The 15,690-nt window shown below is 35.2% G+C and overlaps 1 protein-coding gene and 1 long non-coding RNA gene across 7 annotated transcripts in view; one reads left to right on the top strand and one right to left on the bottom strand.

The window, feature by feature from the left end:
* Snap25 (Synaptosomal-associated protein 25kDa) overlaps positions 1-15,690 on the bottom strand; it is a 207,751-nt gene that overhangs the window by 100,860 nt on the left and 91,201 nt on the right. The window lies entirely within an intron of this gene.
* On the top strand, positions 2,953-7,775 carry LOC149270956 (uncharacterized). The gene is made up of 2 exons (XR_016268477.1): positions 2,953-7,492; positions 7,588-7,775. It is a non-coding gene; the product is annotated as an uncharacterized LOC149270956 (long non-coding RNA).

Below are 15,690 nucleotides of genomic sequence, written 5' to 3'. Positions count from 1 at the left end.
ATAAGTCTACATTTAAAATTTGCTCTAGCTCTAAAGGTGTAGGAGATATAATTAGATAACTAGCTTTCGATAAGGTTTCTAATCGATAATAAAATATCGAGAGTAGTTATCGATATTTAGAGAAAAACTTGATATGCGCGTGATATACACGGACCTAGGAAAACAAATTTCAAATCTCTAGCTTTTAGAGATCGAGATCGACGCGTTCATACATACGGACGGACGGACTTACGGACAGACAGACTGGGCCAAATTGACTCAGCTCGTCACCCTGATCAAGAATGTATATAGTTTGTGGGGTCTGCCACGCCTCCTTCTGCCTGTTACATACTTTTAACAAAACCATTATACCCTGATTTCCCATTTTCAATGGGTTCAGGGTATAACAAGTAAGAAAGCTCTAGTCGAGATTGCTCGACTACGAGGTCCCCTTCAAGAAACTGATATTTCAATAATTATTTGTTTATTTCTTTAATAAGCTTTTTACAAATTTAGGGGTGAGGGGGTTGATATAGGGATAAAATGAATGTAAATAAATTAAAAATTAAGTTAAACTTGGAGACAGTAGCTTTAAAGATGTAGAAGAAATACTTTTATAACTAATTTTCGATTTCCCATTTTCAATGGGTTCAGGGTACATATAACAGAGGATCGACTACGAAATCCTCTTCAAGCAACTGATATTTCAATAATTATTTGTTTATTTCTTTAATAAGCTTTTTACAAATTTAGGGGTGAGGGGGTAGATATAGGGATAAAATGCATGTCAATAAATTAAAAATTAAGTTAAACTTGGAGACAGTAGCTTTAAAGATGTAGGAGAAATACTTTTATAACTGATTTTCGATAAGGTTTTTAGTCGATAACAAAATAAAGGGATGAGTTATCGATTTTGGATATAATCTCGATATATGCGCTATATATACTAACATTTGGAAGAAAAGTCTCTAACAGTTATATTTTCTGAAATCGACGCGTTCGAGCATACGGACAGACAGACGGACAGGGCCCTGATCCAGAATATATATATTTGTTGGGGTCTGCCACGGTTTGCCGGTTTGCCAAGCCCCTAAAAAGGCGTAACAATTATTTTTGGCTCATAGATAGAATTGGTTATCAGCAACAAATCTATACTATACCAAGTAAGAAAGCTCTAGTCGAGACTGTTCGACTATGAAATCCCCTGAACCCTTCGAGCAATTGATATTTCACAATAATTCTTCTCATCTTTCTGCTTATAGAAGAAACAGTACATACACACACAGAGACATGTTCACGCGCGCATATACATCTTACATTATTATAATGATAATGAAGAGCTTTAAAAGTGGAACCAAAGTCTTGAAAAAGCTTTTAAAAAAGAACTATCGATCAGCTGATTATTGAATAGAGATTGGCGCATAAATGATAAGTTACCTTATATTGTTTCACACGCGTAAATTTCATCTAATAAATTCTAATAAATTATGGATAGTAAAGTTCTATATATACACTATACTATACAGTGTGTACTAGGGATCCAAAACAATCGATGGTACTATCGATGGTTTTCTAAAACGGCGATACCTCGATATTATTTTCGTCTATCGATAGTCTGACATTCAAAAAAGTGAACGTTAAGTTGGCGAACGCCAATTCCGAAGAACGCCACACGAGCTAGTGTGCCAAATGAATAATATTGAAAGAACAAGTTCAGTGGCTCAGTTCAATGAACCATTCATTTTAGCTCACTCACTCAGGAGCTACCCAAGTCTAATTCAAAGCTCGAACGCGTAAGTAAATTGTACAAATTTTAATTTTAGTTATTTCATTTTGGATTTTTCCCTCAGAAGTACTTAGTATCAATTCAATAATAATATTAATATTATATTTGTTGAAGATTTTCGGTTTAAGTTTTTTAAATACTTTTAAGTTTTGAATATTGTTTTTATTTCTTTTTTATCTTATATTACATTCTATTACATATTTACCTATTACTGCTGTGCAAATTATGAATATATTTTTAAGTTGCTTCAAATATTGGTTTTTGTTTTCGTTTTACATAAATATACAACAGTTATAAATAATAGCTGTAAATGAAGTCAGAAACATTTTTTAGTACCGTTCTATAAATGCAGACTTTAAGAAAAAATGGAGTAAATTGTGATTATTTTCAATTTTTGTTTATTTCTTAAAAAAATTAATATAAAGCTGTTCCATGCTGAAAGCAACTAATTGTATTCAGATTGTACTTGTGAGTCTTGCCTTTCATGGAAAACCGAAAACTCATCCCCGTTTGTCCCCCTTTTCGTACATTTTGTTAATATATGGGCGCGTTCGATTTTTTTCGCAATATGGTGCAACAACAATTGAAAAATTCAGTCAGGATCGGATGGCTGCAGTGTTGGCTTACTATAGGAATAATACCTTTTCTTGTCGATGGACTATTTTCATGAAACTTTTAGATTATGATTATAACATAGATATGCATGCATTTGCCAAAGCACAGGTCGCTAGTCTTTTAAATACGCATTTTACAAATATGTCGGTGAGGAGTGAATTTAGACAAAAATCTAAATTTTATAAAGTACATACATATGTATTAGAGGCCTGCATGAATACGTCTCAAACGCTAAGCGAGACACCCGGGTCTTGGGGGTGCTTGGTTTCACACTGTTTCGTTTTGTTTAAATAGTGTAAGCCCAAGCATCGTGGACGAACGAAACAAAACGAGCATTGCTCACATACCGAACAGTTCGGTATGCAGATGCTTGTACAGAAAGGAAGCAACGAACGAATGAAACGATAAAGCATAATTCAAGTATTGTTTTCGTTTTAGCTATCAACTAGTGATGCCAGTTTATGCTATTTACTAAAAAATTCGTTATAGCCTATAGCCATAAATCTAGCAATCATAAATAATAATATTGCAGCATATTACTGAGTAGACTATAAAACATTTTGCATTTCAGTAAAAACACTGACCAAAGAACACATAGACTAGACATGTAGAGCAACGTTTTTCCACGCCGCAAAATCTGTGTGGCAGGTCCCGGCCAACTTCGTATTCGCTCGGCTTGGTATTGGCTGGCTCGGGTAATGAAAGATAGCACGACGAAATCAGTGCGCTCTAAGCACGCAAACGAAATGGTCATGCATGCGCTTTGCGTTTTTTGTCTTACTCTCCCTCTCTCTCTCTAACTCTCTCTCTCTCTCTCTCTGTGGGCTCTCAAATCATGAAGCTCAGCAGCGCACAAAAATTGAAATTTCTTCACGACGGTCCCAGCTCTTTCCTTTTGAGTAAAGAGTATACCGAAATCTTAAAATCGTTTGCGACATTTATGCAAACAAAATGGTAGCGTTTCGATATATATTTATGGGAAGGGTATGAATGCGTTGAGGCGCATAAAGAATATGATCTCGCGACGGGCATGCACACACACACTTGTAGTCCCTTGCCACATGTATGAGCATTTGTGACCTGCGTGCGTTACTCTTGCTGCTTGTAGCAATTTTAAAGCCCAGCATTTGCATTTGGTCGGTCTTACGGACTGTCATAACCACTTTACACAGATGTACTATGTGTGAACATACATATGTATGTACATAAGTACATTTATATATTATTATTGCTAATCATGTTTATAAATGTGTTTATATCCGTAAACAATTATATATAATTCAAATTATTTTTTACACATTTTCAAACGAAAAAATGATCGTAAAACACTATTAACTTTATTAAATGCTTTGCAATATATGAAATACACATGTCATATTATACTCAAGCTTTACTCATTATTGTCAAAAATTTCTAATTAAGTCATAATGGCCCATTTGATAGTCACCCTACGATTCAAATCATACAAAATTTACAAACTACTAAATCCAGAGACAATTAGCTTGCCATCCCATACAAGCATACACATACACAAATGTATGTATGCATGTGCTCACTTCACAAGGCAGACCAACGGCAAATTTTGGGCTTTACAATTTGCACAGCCTGTTCTGCACAGAAAGAATACATTTTCGCGACGAGCATGCACACACACATTTACATCCTTGCTACGTGTATGTGCTTTTGTGTGCGTGCGTCGCGAAACTCAATTCTTTCTCAGTATTTTCGTCTATCATCAGTTACTGTCCCGTTTTACATGCATGTATGAGCCCTTATGTGTTAGTATGGGAAACTATTCTTGCTGCCTGTGGAATATTGTAAGTATGTGTGTTCATAATACGTGAACATTGGCTTGTGCTTGCCACGGGCTTTTAATTGTGCGAGCGATTTCGAATTAAATCTGCAGAAGGGAGTGTTAAACGACCTTTTTTATTACTTTGTGTGCTTTTTATTGCTAAGAATCGTGCCAAAATTATTAAAGTTTTTTTTAAAACTATGGCTGAGACAAGTGTTATAAAAAAATCAACTGATGGTGTCAAAAAATGTTCACGAAGAAATGGCGGGAAATGCATAATTGAAACGTGTGGTGCGAGTTATAGGCAAAGTTCCATGCATTTTCCGGTTAGATTATTTGCGTTTCCGTCTAAAGAATTTCAGTTAAACAAGTGGATTAAAGCATGTAATTTACCAAATAATTTCGACCCAAAAAGGTCTAGAATATGTAACAGGCATTTTGAACGGAAATATATTGGTAAACGTTTTTTACGAGTTAATGCAGTTCCAACTTTAAATTTGGGCAATTCAAATTTGCTCTCAAATAATAATGCTGACGTAAGTGATGACATTTATTCAATAGACTTTCAGGAAGAAAATATTATTCCTTATAGCTATACAAAGAAAAGTTTAGACAAAGTAGTGGATGGCTTTGTGAAGCCATCTGACACAGAACAGCAGCATCCGATCAGCAACATTCCAAATCCAAGTGACGAGGAAGATAATTTGGAGAATTTTTTGAGCTTTGACGATAGCTTAAAAAATCAATTGTGGCAAGATTTAAGTGCCGGTAGGTCTTCTTTTTGCTCAAATTGTTTGAAAAGAGAGCAAAATGAGCTATATTATAGGAACAAATACTATGATATGGGAGTAGACCTCAAAAAATCTCAGCAAGAATTCCTTAAATTAAAGAAGAAATATTTAGCTTTAAAAAATGCCTCTAGACACAGAAACATTTATTATAGAATTAGAAAGGTAAAAAAGCATGTTAATGTCTTCACGACAATTAACAATTTACCTCATGTTTCTGAAAATTCAAAAGTATTATGTAGAATGCTTTTGAAAAATAATCATGTCTATAATAGTGCTGAAAGGGCAATTGCCCAAAATATTAATTTTTATTCAGCTAGGACATATGATTATCTTAGGGATGTTCTTAATTTAAGACTCCCATGTAAGAAATCTTTAAATCGATGGGCGATTTTGAAAAATTTAGTTCCTGGATTTAATCCAGACTTATTAGAAAATCTGCAGGGCATTGTTGAGAAAATGAGCGCCAAAGAAAAATATGCCGTATTAGTTTGCGATGAGCTCAAAGTAAAAAGAGGGCTTCAGTACAATTCATCTCTTGACGAGATACAGGGATTTGAGGACGATGGTGTTAAAAGGAGTAAGTTTTTAGGACAGCAAGTCTGTGTTTTTCTTGTTAGGGCTCTTTTTGATAATTGGAAGTATGTTTTAAGCTATACGGTTTCAGCCCGTGGCATAAATCATACTGACCTGAAAAATAAAATAGAAGAAAATATTGGACTATCGCAAGCATTGGGGCTTAATGTCAAAGCCGTTGTTTGCGATCAGGGGTCCAATAATAGAGCTGTTTTCAATAGATGGGGTATTAATTTCAATAATTCTACATTTGAAGTCAATGGCGAAGAAATTTTTGCAATATTTGATGCACCGCATCTAATAAAATCTCTTCGAAATATTCTTTTAAAGAATAATATTTTTAACACCTGATGGCACAGTTTCATGGGGAATAATTAGAAAATTATATGAAACTGAAACCAAAAATTTAACTCGTTTATGTCCGAAATTAACCTTAAAGCATGTCAGTCCGAATTGTTTTGAAAAAATGAAGGTTAAATTTGCCACACAAATCTTTAGCCACAGTGTAGCTTCTGCGATACGCACTGTTATAGATTCAGGTGGGTTTGCTGATTGCAAAGACAGTGCAGTTGCAACGGCAATATTTATTGAAAAAATTAATAACCTCTTTGATTGCTTAAATAGTCATGTGCTATTTGATAGCAATCCTTATAGATGTGCTCTTAGGGAGAAAAATAATATTCACGAATACCTTCTGGAAATGCGTGATTATTTCCAAAATCTGCATTATCCACACAAAGTGTATTGCATTGATGGGATGATAATTACAATCTCATCGGTAATTGCTTTGGCAGAAAATATTTGGAGTGACAACAATGATCTTTTCTTTATTGCCACATCCAAATTGAACCAAGACCCATTAGAAAATTTATTTTATTTAATTAGAAGTCGGGGAGCGACAAATACCAATCCCACCATTTTTGAATTTAATTCTATAATATCAAGAATGTTATCTATGAAAATATTAACATCAGCATCTGTGTCTGGAAATTGCATTCCAGATGAAGATCTCATGTTGGCCAATATCATAGAAGATAGTGGGTCTCAACTATCTGTATTTCATGACCAATGTAATTCACGTCATACTGCTACAGATATTGAACCTGATGCTGATTTAGAAATAGAATTGTCATTAGATGCCACGATTGCTAATATACAAAATGCTTTTAATGAAAATGCATTGCGATATTTTGCTGGCTATCTTCTACACAAGCTGTTGCAAAGAACAGATTGTGAAGTATGTACAAATCTTTTAAAGTCATCAGATGAAATGCAGTGTTCTTCTGAGTATTTAATACTCAATAAAAATTATCATTATATAAATAAATATCTTAAGTTGAAAGCCCCTTCTGACCTTTTCTATAATATGATAAAACTGCATTTCGAAACGTTTAAGACCATTTTTGAAAAGAAACCATATATGCCACGTATCAAAGAGAAAATTGTTCTGTACTGCATGCACGCTACAGCAAAATCGTCTTTAGATACTGAATGGTTTTCTCCCACCCACCCTTGTTTTGAGCATAGGAAATTTATTCTTAATCAGTTTGTCTTAATTCTTATTAGGAAGAATTGTAAATGGCAAACTGAGAAAATTGTTGGTAAAACCAGCATAAGAAAAAGGAAATTAAAAATAATACACCAATAGGGAACTTTATATTAATTTTGGCACAATTCTTAACAGTAGAAAACAGTGAGGTTTTAATGAAAGGTCGTTAACACTCCCTCTGCAGATTTAATCCAAAATCGTTTGCACAATTAAAAGCCCTTGGCAGGCACAAACCTTATTATATGTATGTCAGAAAGTACGTATATATATGTATATATATACATATGTATGTATGCATGTACATACATATATACGTACTTACAATATTTCATAGGAATATTTCAAGCAGCATAGCGATTCTCACATACATATGTACATACATATGTAATTAGTTATGTATACATGTAAGTAAACACATATTTATTAAGCACAGAACATTCGTATATTCTTCATACAAATAATAACAATAATCTTAAAATCTTACATTGTCTTTCAACAGTCTGGTATACATATGTACTCTTCAAGAAGAAGTGCAATGAAGGGAAATGGACTGGCTTGAGCGGACAAACATATGTACATATGTATAAATTTACAAATTATATTATTCCCATGTTATTGAATTATCTTTGTTTTTATTATTGATTTGTTTATTGTTTATTTATTGTTAATACATATACATATATTGAATTTTATGTTGTATATTTATTAAATTAATCAAATAATATTAAACAAATTCCTATTTAAAACAATTGTTTTTATGAATTGATGACTTCGGTAGGCAAGCACACGATCATTGATACAAATTAAAAGGTACTTAAATAGAAACGCGATTCTGCAATGCGAACCCTAAATTGGTCAACCAATTCTAAGTTGAGGTAGGCACACGCCAATGTTCATGTCCCCTGCATACACATATGCACATACACACACGTACATGTAAAAGCCCACAGGCATACAAATGCTTCTACAAGTGCTATTCCATAATTGTGAGCATCGCGTCCCATGTGAACACACACACAATCAAATGATACATGTACAAGACCGACCAAATGCAAATGCTGGGCTTTAAAATTGCTACAAGCAGCAAGAGTAACGCACGCAGGTCACAAATGCTCATACATGTGGCAAGGGACTACAAGTGTGTGTGTGCATGCCCGTCGCGAGATCATATTCTTTATGCGCCTCAACGCATTCATACCCTTCCCATAAATATATATCGAAACGCTACCATTTTGTTTGCATAAATGTCGCAAACGATTTTAAGATTTCGGTATACTCTTTACTCAAAAGGAAAGAGCTGGGACCGTCGTGAAGAAATTTCAATTTTTGTGCTCTGCTGAGCTTCATGATTTGGGAGCCCACAGAGAGAGAGAGAGAGAGAGTTAGAGAGAGAGAGGGAGAGTAAGACAAAAAACGCAAAGCGCATGCATGACCATTTCGTTTGCGTGCTTAGAGCGCACTGATTTCGTCGTGCTATCTTTCATTACCCGAGCCAGCCAATACCAAGCCGAGCGAATACGAAGTTGGCCGGGACCTGCCACACAGATTTTGCGGCGTGGAAAAACGTTGCTCTACATGTCTAGTCTATGTGTTCTTTGGTCAGTGGTAAAAAAGAAAAAATATTAGTTTCTAAACATATCAGTTTGTTTTTATAATCTAGGTTGCTATTCTAGCATTTATTTTCAATTTTTAGCCAATTCTAGCCTGATTTTTGCTCAGCAACGGCACTCAAAGTGCAGTAAAAGTACCGTACGATTTTTATACCCTGAACCCATTTTCAATGGGAAATCAGGTTATAATGGTTTTGTTGAAATGTATGTAACAGGGAGAAGGAGGCGTGGCAGACCCCACAAAGTGTATATATTCTTGATCAGGGCGACGAGCTGAGTTGATTTGGCCCTGTCCGTCTGTCTGTCCGTCTGTTCGTATGTCCGTATGTCCGTATGTATGAACGCGTCGATTTCAGAAGATATAAGAGCTAGGACTTCAATTTTTTTTTCAAATGTCCGTAATTACAGCGCGTATATCAAGTTTATCATTAAAAATCGATAACTCATCCCGATCTTTTTTTATCGATAAAAAACCTTATCGAAAACCAGTTATAAAATTATATCTTCTACACCTTTATTGCTAGAGTCTCCAAACCAAATATGTTAAACTTGGACTCGTCAACGAAAATGACTTTGTTCCAGTAGCTGGTGTCCTTGTTTATGTACTCTTTAGCGAGTAGGAGCCGGCTTTCCTTATTTTTCTTACTAATGAAAGGCTTCTTGCGAGCAATTCTACCATGTAAATCATGGTCTCGGGGTATACGACGAATCGTTTCTGCACCACACGACTTCCCCAGCTGTTGCTCCATCTGACTAGCCAGTTTTGGAGCGGATAACTTGGGGTTTTCCTTCATTTGGCGCACAATGTATCGCTCATCGGTGTCATTGAAAATTTTGTTGGCAGCCGTTCTACCCCTATTAACCACTCTGTTTTAAAAAACAAATAGGTTTATTATGTTTTTTACTGTAGATTCGGGTAAATTAACGAACTCTGCAATTTTTCGCCGCAAAATTCCATTTTAAAAGTGGTGTAGCACCAATTCCCGCTGCTGTATTGTTGTGCGCTTTCCCATTTTTGCAAACACGTGTTTCCTTAACAAAATCTCACTTTGAATGGTAAAAATACTTCAGCTTCACATTGCGAATTCAATAATCAAACCAAAAACTGAAATAGTACCTTTAATTTCCATTTTACGCGAATATACCTGTTCTTAAAAAAGTGTGGGTCAAATAAGCTGTGACATTGAATTTATGAATTTTTTTAGTTTTTGTTATTTTCTTACCGTGTTTTTTTTAAATATCAATAAAAAAAGTTATGCTTTCCATTAATTTAATATTGAAATAACAATTCCACGTTTGAATTTTTCAAAAATTTGTATTGGGTAAAAAGTAATGAGCAGATGAAATTTTTATTTTACGGTGGGTCAAATAAGCTGTGAGCCACTGTAGGTATACTAAATCGGCTCAGCTCGTCGCTCTTATCAAGAAAATATATACTTCATGTGGTCTGCCACGCCTCCTTCTGCCTGTTAGATACATTTAACAAAACCATTAAAAAACCAATCCCATTGAAAATGGGTTCAGGGTATACAAAAATGATGATGGACCAAAGTGCATTGGTATAAGAATAATGCAACAAAAACAGATTGAAAGATTTCATAGCACTCTCGGTGACATCGCCAACCCAAAGAAAAAAAAGTAAGAACGTTGAAGTCGGGCGATACCGATTGCAGAATACCATAGCTCGCAAATAACTGTTAACACTTTTTCGTTGTCTGCAAAAAAGTGTCTTTCAGTGACACAGTCAAAAAAACTCAGACAGAAACTGTTTTTGTCGCGTTTGGCTTAGCTCTCTCGCGCTCTGAGGGAGATAGTTGCTTCTGTTTTCGTTTCCTCAAGTCAAACACTGATCGTTTGCTTGAGTTAAATGAAGTAACGGTAAGTTGCGTTTGTATGGGTAATCACGCGCGATTGCTGCGTTCTTTTTGTATGTATGTATGCGTGTATTTACATGCACACGAAGGCAAAAACATTTTCTGCTGAGTTTGTTAGTCAAAGTGTTTTTTGCTGAGAGGCTTTGTGTGAGGGAAAATCGTGTTAGTTTTACGCGACACTCATGTGAGAGCGTCACACGAATGAGTCATCGCATTGCGTCTGAGCGAAACAGATGCTAAAGAAAACAGAGAGTGATGCTCAGAGAGAGACGTGTCTGCACAATTTTTTTTGGTTATCATGCGAGAAAGAGAATAAACGAAAAAACGCTCAACTCTCATTTGCAAGCTGTGCAGAATACTCATTCACAGCCCAAACGCTATTAACCAGAGACTCTGGTCCAGAGTATAAGTGCAATTTTCAAGTTTAGTGCGCAACAAAAAACAGGGCATGATCCCATAAAAATTAGAAAATCATCGATAGCTATTGCTATCATTGCATCACTGCAGCTAGGATTGTCAAATAAAATATACGTATCATTTATACAATTTTGATTTTTATTATATATTTATATATGTAAATACATATATTGAATACCGGCTCCAAGCGCGATTTTCCTATACATGTGTCTATTCTATGCGTACAGACAGAAGAGCGCCTTTTCTCACATTCTTAGAATTTCGATTGATTTATGGATTTTCTAGCCGTTACTGTAGTTTTGTCTGCTGACGCTCTCTTATTAAACTATTCTATTTTAGCAACTGGCTGGTCAAGCAAAGCAGTGGCGCGGCTTCGAAACCTCTTCGATGTTATTATTATTTTATTTTTTTTTATACATATTTCGTTTTCTATAAAACAGATATTTCATTGGGAAGGTGCGAGATTGAATGAATGACACTTAATACTTTTCTCTTTCTTAGTCGAATAATTTTATAAAGTTAAACTTGTTTCTTCTTAAATAGTCCTCAAGTACATATGTATATACATATACATATTCTAAGAAACGACGTGGTGGTGCTGTAGGCAGAAGCGCAGGCGATCTTTATTTTAGTTATTTTGACATGAACATGCTATTTGGCTTGGGTGCGAGTTCAAATCCCACGTAAAACTCTTTTTTGTAAATTGCAAATTTTTGTTATTTTTGCTTCTTTTATATTTTTTAAATTTCATAAAAATGTTTCATTCCGTAATATGAATATCTAGTAAGCTTATTTATATGTACAAATACATAATTAGATGGATGACGCATATAAATGTCTGGCACAATAAATGCCGATTGCCACGCCCTTAGTGGCCGTAGACTCCTCAATTTTGGCCAGTTCTTAGAACGAGCAACCGGTAACCTAAATGCAAGATTTGAATTCTTACGCTCAAAATATGTAAAAATTACAGGAAATTTTTCGATATGCAACGTCCCTAAAGAGGCGTAAAAATTATTTTTATGGCATCGATAGAGGAGCTTTTCAACTAACATGATTTCTGGTATATCGGAAAATGCATTTTCCAATTACATTTGACTGTGGTGAATTAAAGATATGCTAAAGTAGTCAAATTTAAAATGTTTGATTTTGTACTGGTTAATAATTGCAAGAGGCATCAGTCAAAGTTAGATTCTATGTTTCGAAGGTATTTTTAAATAACTGAAATTTCAGAAAACGAGAAATATATGTCGATAAACCTAAAGAATACAAGACAGTATAACAGAATACGATTCGACAAATATAAGTCAAAAATTGTAAGATTTAAGGTTGGCGATTATGCACTGCTCAAGAATGAGGAAAGACACCAAACTAAATTAGATCCCAAATTTAAAGGTCCATTCTTAGTGACAGAGGTTCTCGATGGAGACCGTTATGAATCGTTGAGACGTATGCCGGCGGAGGGGATTCCCATTGGGTTGGAAATGTGCAGAGACGGCGTTGAAAGAGACGTCAATGAAGGCGTTGAAAGAGACGTTAGTGACATGTTAGTGGAGTCTAACATGTGAGATATCAGACACTGATATGTTGATATGTGATTTAACTTCTAAAGCTATTAGGGACACGGGTTAATGTGTTATAATATTGAGTCGCTGGTAGGCACGTATAGTAAAATTTTGAGTGGGTTGTTGTGCTGATGATCTAAGTAAACCTCACATAACTAGCGGAAATCCTTTTGCTACCGGATACATCACGAAAATAATTGTTCTATCTTAGAGACACTGTCAATTGAATGACTTACTTGAGAAAATTGAAATTAACTGGATTTTTATTCAAAGTAATAGGTTTGGATTTATTTGTCTTTTAAGTTGAGCTATGCATATTGCTGTTTAGTTTATCTTATTAGTCTTTAGTTTGTAACACACGAGGACGTGTGAACGTCAGAATGGCCGTGTCGGAGATGATAGTATTATTCGAATAGATATATCGGTTCATGCCTAGTATTGGGTAATATTGATAGAGTGAGATGTTAATTAACACTAATATCAAGTGTGGTCCTGACGAGGTTGCCAGTTGGTTACATGGATGTAATCGAACGTGCTAGTGAAAATCAGACAGTTGATTAGCAAGAGGAAGAAGGGCAACAGTGCAGGAACACGCTGCATTCCACAAAATTATCTAATCTGCAGAAATATCCGACATATTTTGTAATTTCATTAAAATGTTCTTTCCGTATTATGAATATCTATTAGGCATATTTATATTTACAAATACATAAATAGATGGCTGACGCATATAAATGCCGCGATTCGGGCACTATACATGCCGATTGTCACGCTCCTAGTGGCCGTAGACTCCTCATTTTTGGCCAGTTCTTAGAACAAACAACCGGTAATCTAAATGCAAAATTTGAATTCTTACGCTCAAAAAATGTGAAAATTACAGGGTATTTTTCGATATGTCACGCCCCTAAAGAGGCTTCAAAATTATTTCACCCATTTTTATTGAATTGAAACATTAGCTCACGTGCAAAATTTCAGCATTCTAGACTTACAACTTTAGGAGATACAGTTTTATCCGATTTGCCACGCCCCCAATGGGCGGAGACATATCCACCATAGCTCGTGATCTTGAGTGGTCGCGGACCTACATACCAAATTTCAGCTTTCTAGCTTCAACTAACATGATTTCTGGCATGTCGGAAAATGCATTTACCACGGCCCTAGTGGGCGGATCGGGAAAACTTTAACACTTTATATATCGGAGATATACACGAGTATGTGTTCCAAATTGAGTCTCTAGACTCAAGAGGGCCGAAATAGATTGAGTTCATACGAACAGACGGACAGACGGACATTGAACAAAACCAATATACTCATTTCACTCTCGGGAATGAGTAAAATCACTGATACTGAGACGATAATAAAGACTACTATCGAATTCTTGTATTCATTTCGTGCAAGAAGATACATAGATATGTATGTACATACATTAGACTTCAATTAAGGTTAACGGCGAAGGGTACGTTACTGACGGGTTGGTGGATTACAATTATAAAATAGTATTAGTGTATTTTAATGAGGTTTTGGTTCTGTGTCCATAGAACACATAAACCGGAAGAAGTAGTGTAAAGCGTTTTGCACACTTTTTTTCAAGCGTTAGTTCCCAGGCCACTTCGTATTTGCTGGGCTCCTAACTTTTAGGTTCGGGCTACAAAAATATGGGAACAAAAATCACCCCTCTACCCAGTGGCGACGACATGAATGAGGTCTGTTGAAATAATGCATTACATACGAGAAAAAAGTAATGCATTACCTATGAACATTTTTTTCAGCGCATTTGTGATCCACAAAATAAAAAGTGCGACTCATTCGACAGAATCGAGCTCTTGTCAACTTCGTTTTTGTATGCCCCTTCCCCGCTAACCAACAAACGATTTTCGTCTTTCGTTGCGTCGTGACGAAATCGCCTAATTTCGTTTTGGACTTTACCGTCTTTTGCATGGAAGGCGTGCCTTCTTTCGTTTGATTTCTTTGTCTATGCCTATTCCTTTTGTGTGTATAGTGTTAATGAGTGTAAATACCCGCCGCGGCGCGTCACTTTTCTGATATTGTTGAGCCGTGCGGACGTAAATTTAAAGGGAAGTATCTAGTATGTATAAATCATCTTACATGTATTTTTAATGACAAAAAAATTAATAATGTTTAATTTACAGATGCTATAAAAACCAAAGGGTTTACTAAGAAGACCTATATAAGTACAATAAGAAACTGCTTTCGGGTCCAGAATGGTCGACTGGCAAAGCAGAAGTTCGATTATAAGGACAAACTAGATAATAAGACATAGCTTAAGATTTAGATGTAGATAGATATAATAAAATAGTAATAAGACATAGACTATACATTTATTTATAGATATTAAGAAATAATAAATAATAATTTTTAAAAATTAAAATATAAAATACTACAGTACTCGAGCGTTTCTATCTTTCAATAAGTAATCAATTATTTCTCCAATTACATTGCATTAAGAAGTAAGCCATTTTATATAGTGGGAAAATGGGTTGCAGATATATTGTGTTGTAATGTACCTACATTACTAACCCATAAGCGATTTTGAAAATGTATAGGGCGTTTTCTTCAGGTTGCGGAATTTCTACATTACAATATTTAACAAGTAAGAAAGCTCCAGTCGAGACTGCTCGACTAGGAGATACCCTGAAGCCTCCAAGCTGATATTCTAATCATTCTGCACTTCTTTTATGCACACATACATACACATGCATCCACATGCACGCATAAGCCTGCGCTCTGCTAACTGCGCAGTAAGCAGCGACTGCGCTTGGGCTGCGCTGCAGTGTGGGCAATATTATGAGAATTTATTTGTTAAATAATTTCTTTTGTAGACATACGATCTTAATGAAACTTTTAGAGCGTAATCATACGGTGAATATGTGTGTATATTCCAAAGCCCAAGTCTCTAGTATTTGAAATACGCTTTTTACAAAAGTGAGGGTGAGGGGGTGAATTTAAGGGTGGGGGTAAATTTTAACAAAAACCGAAATTGTATAAATTGCATATAAGCATACATTAAAAATTTGGAGACTCTAGCAATAAGGGTGTAGAAGATATAATTTTATAACTGGTTTTCGATAAGGTTTTTTATCGATAAAAAAAGATCGGGATGAGTTATCGATTTTTA

Source organism: Drosophila arizonae, chromosome 2 (assembly GCF_054131065.1).
Source record: "Drosophila arizonae isolate 15081-1271.41 chromosome 2, UAZ_ARI_1.0, whole genome shotgun sequence".
Taxonomy (NCBI): domain Eukaryota; kingdom Metazoa; phylum Arthropoda; class Insecta; order Diptera; family Drosophilidae; genus Drosophila; species Drosophila arizonae.
Note: the sequence above shows the minus strand (reverse complement) of the source record. Positions and strands in the feature narration are given on the sequence as shown.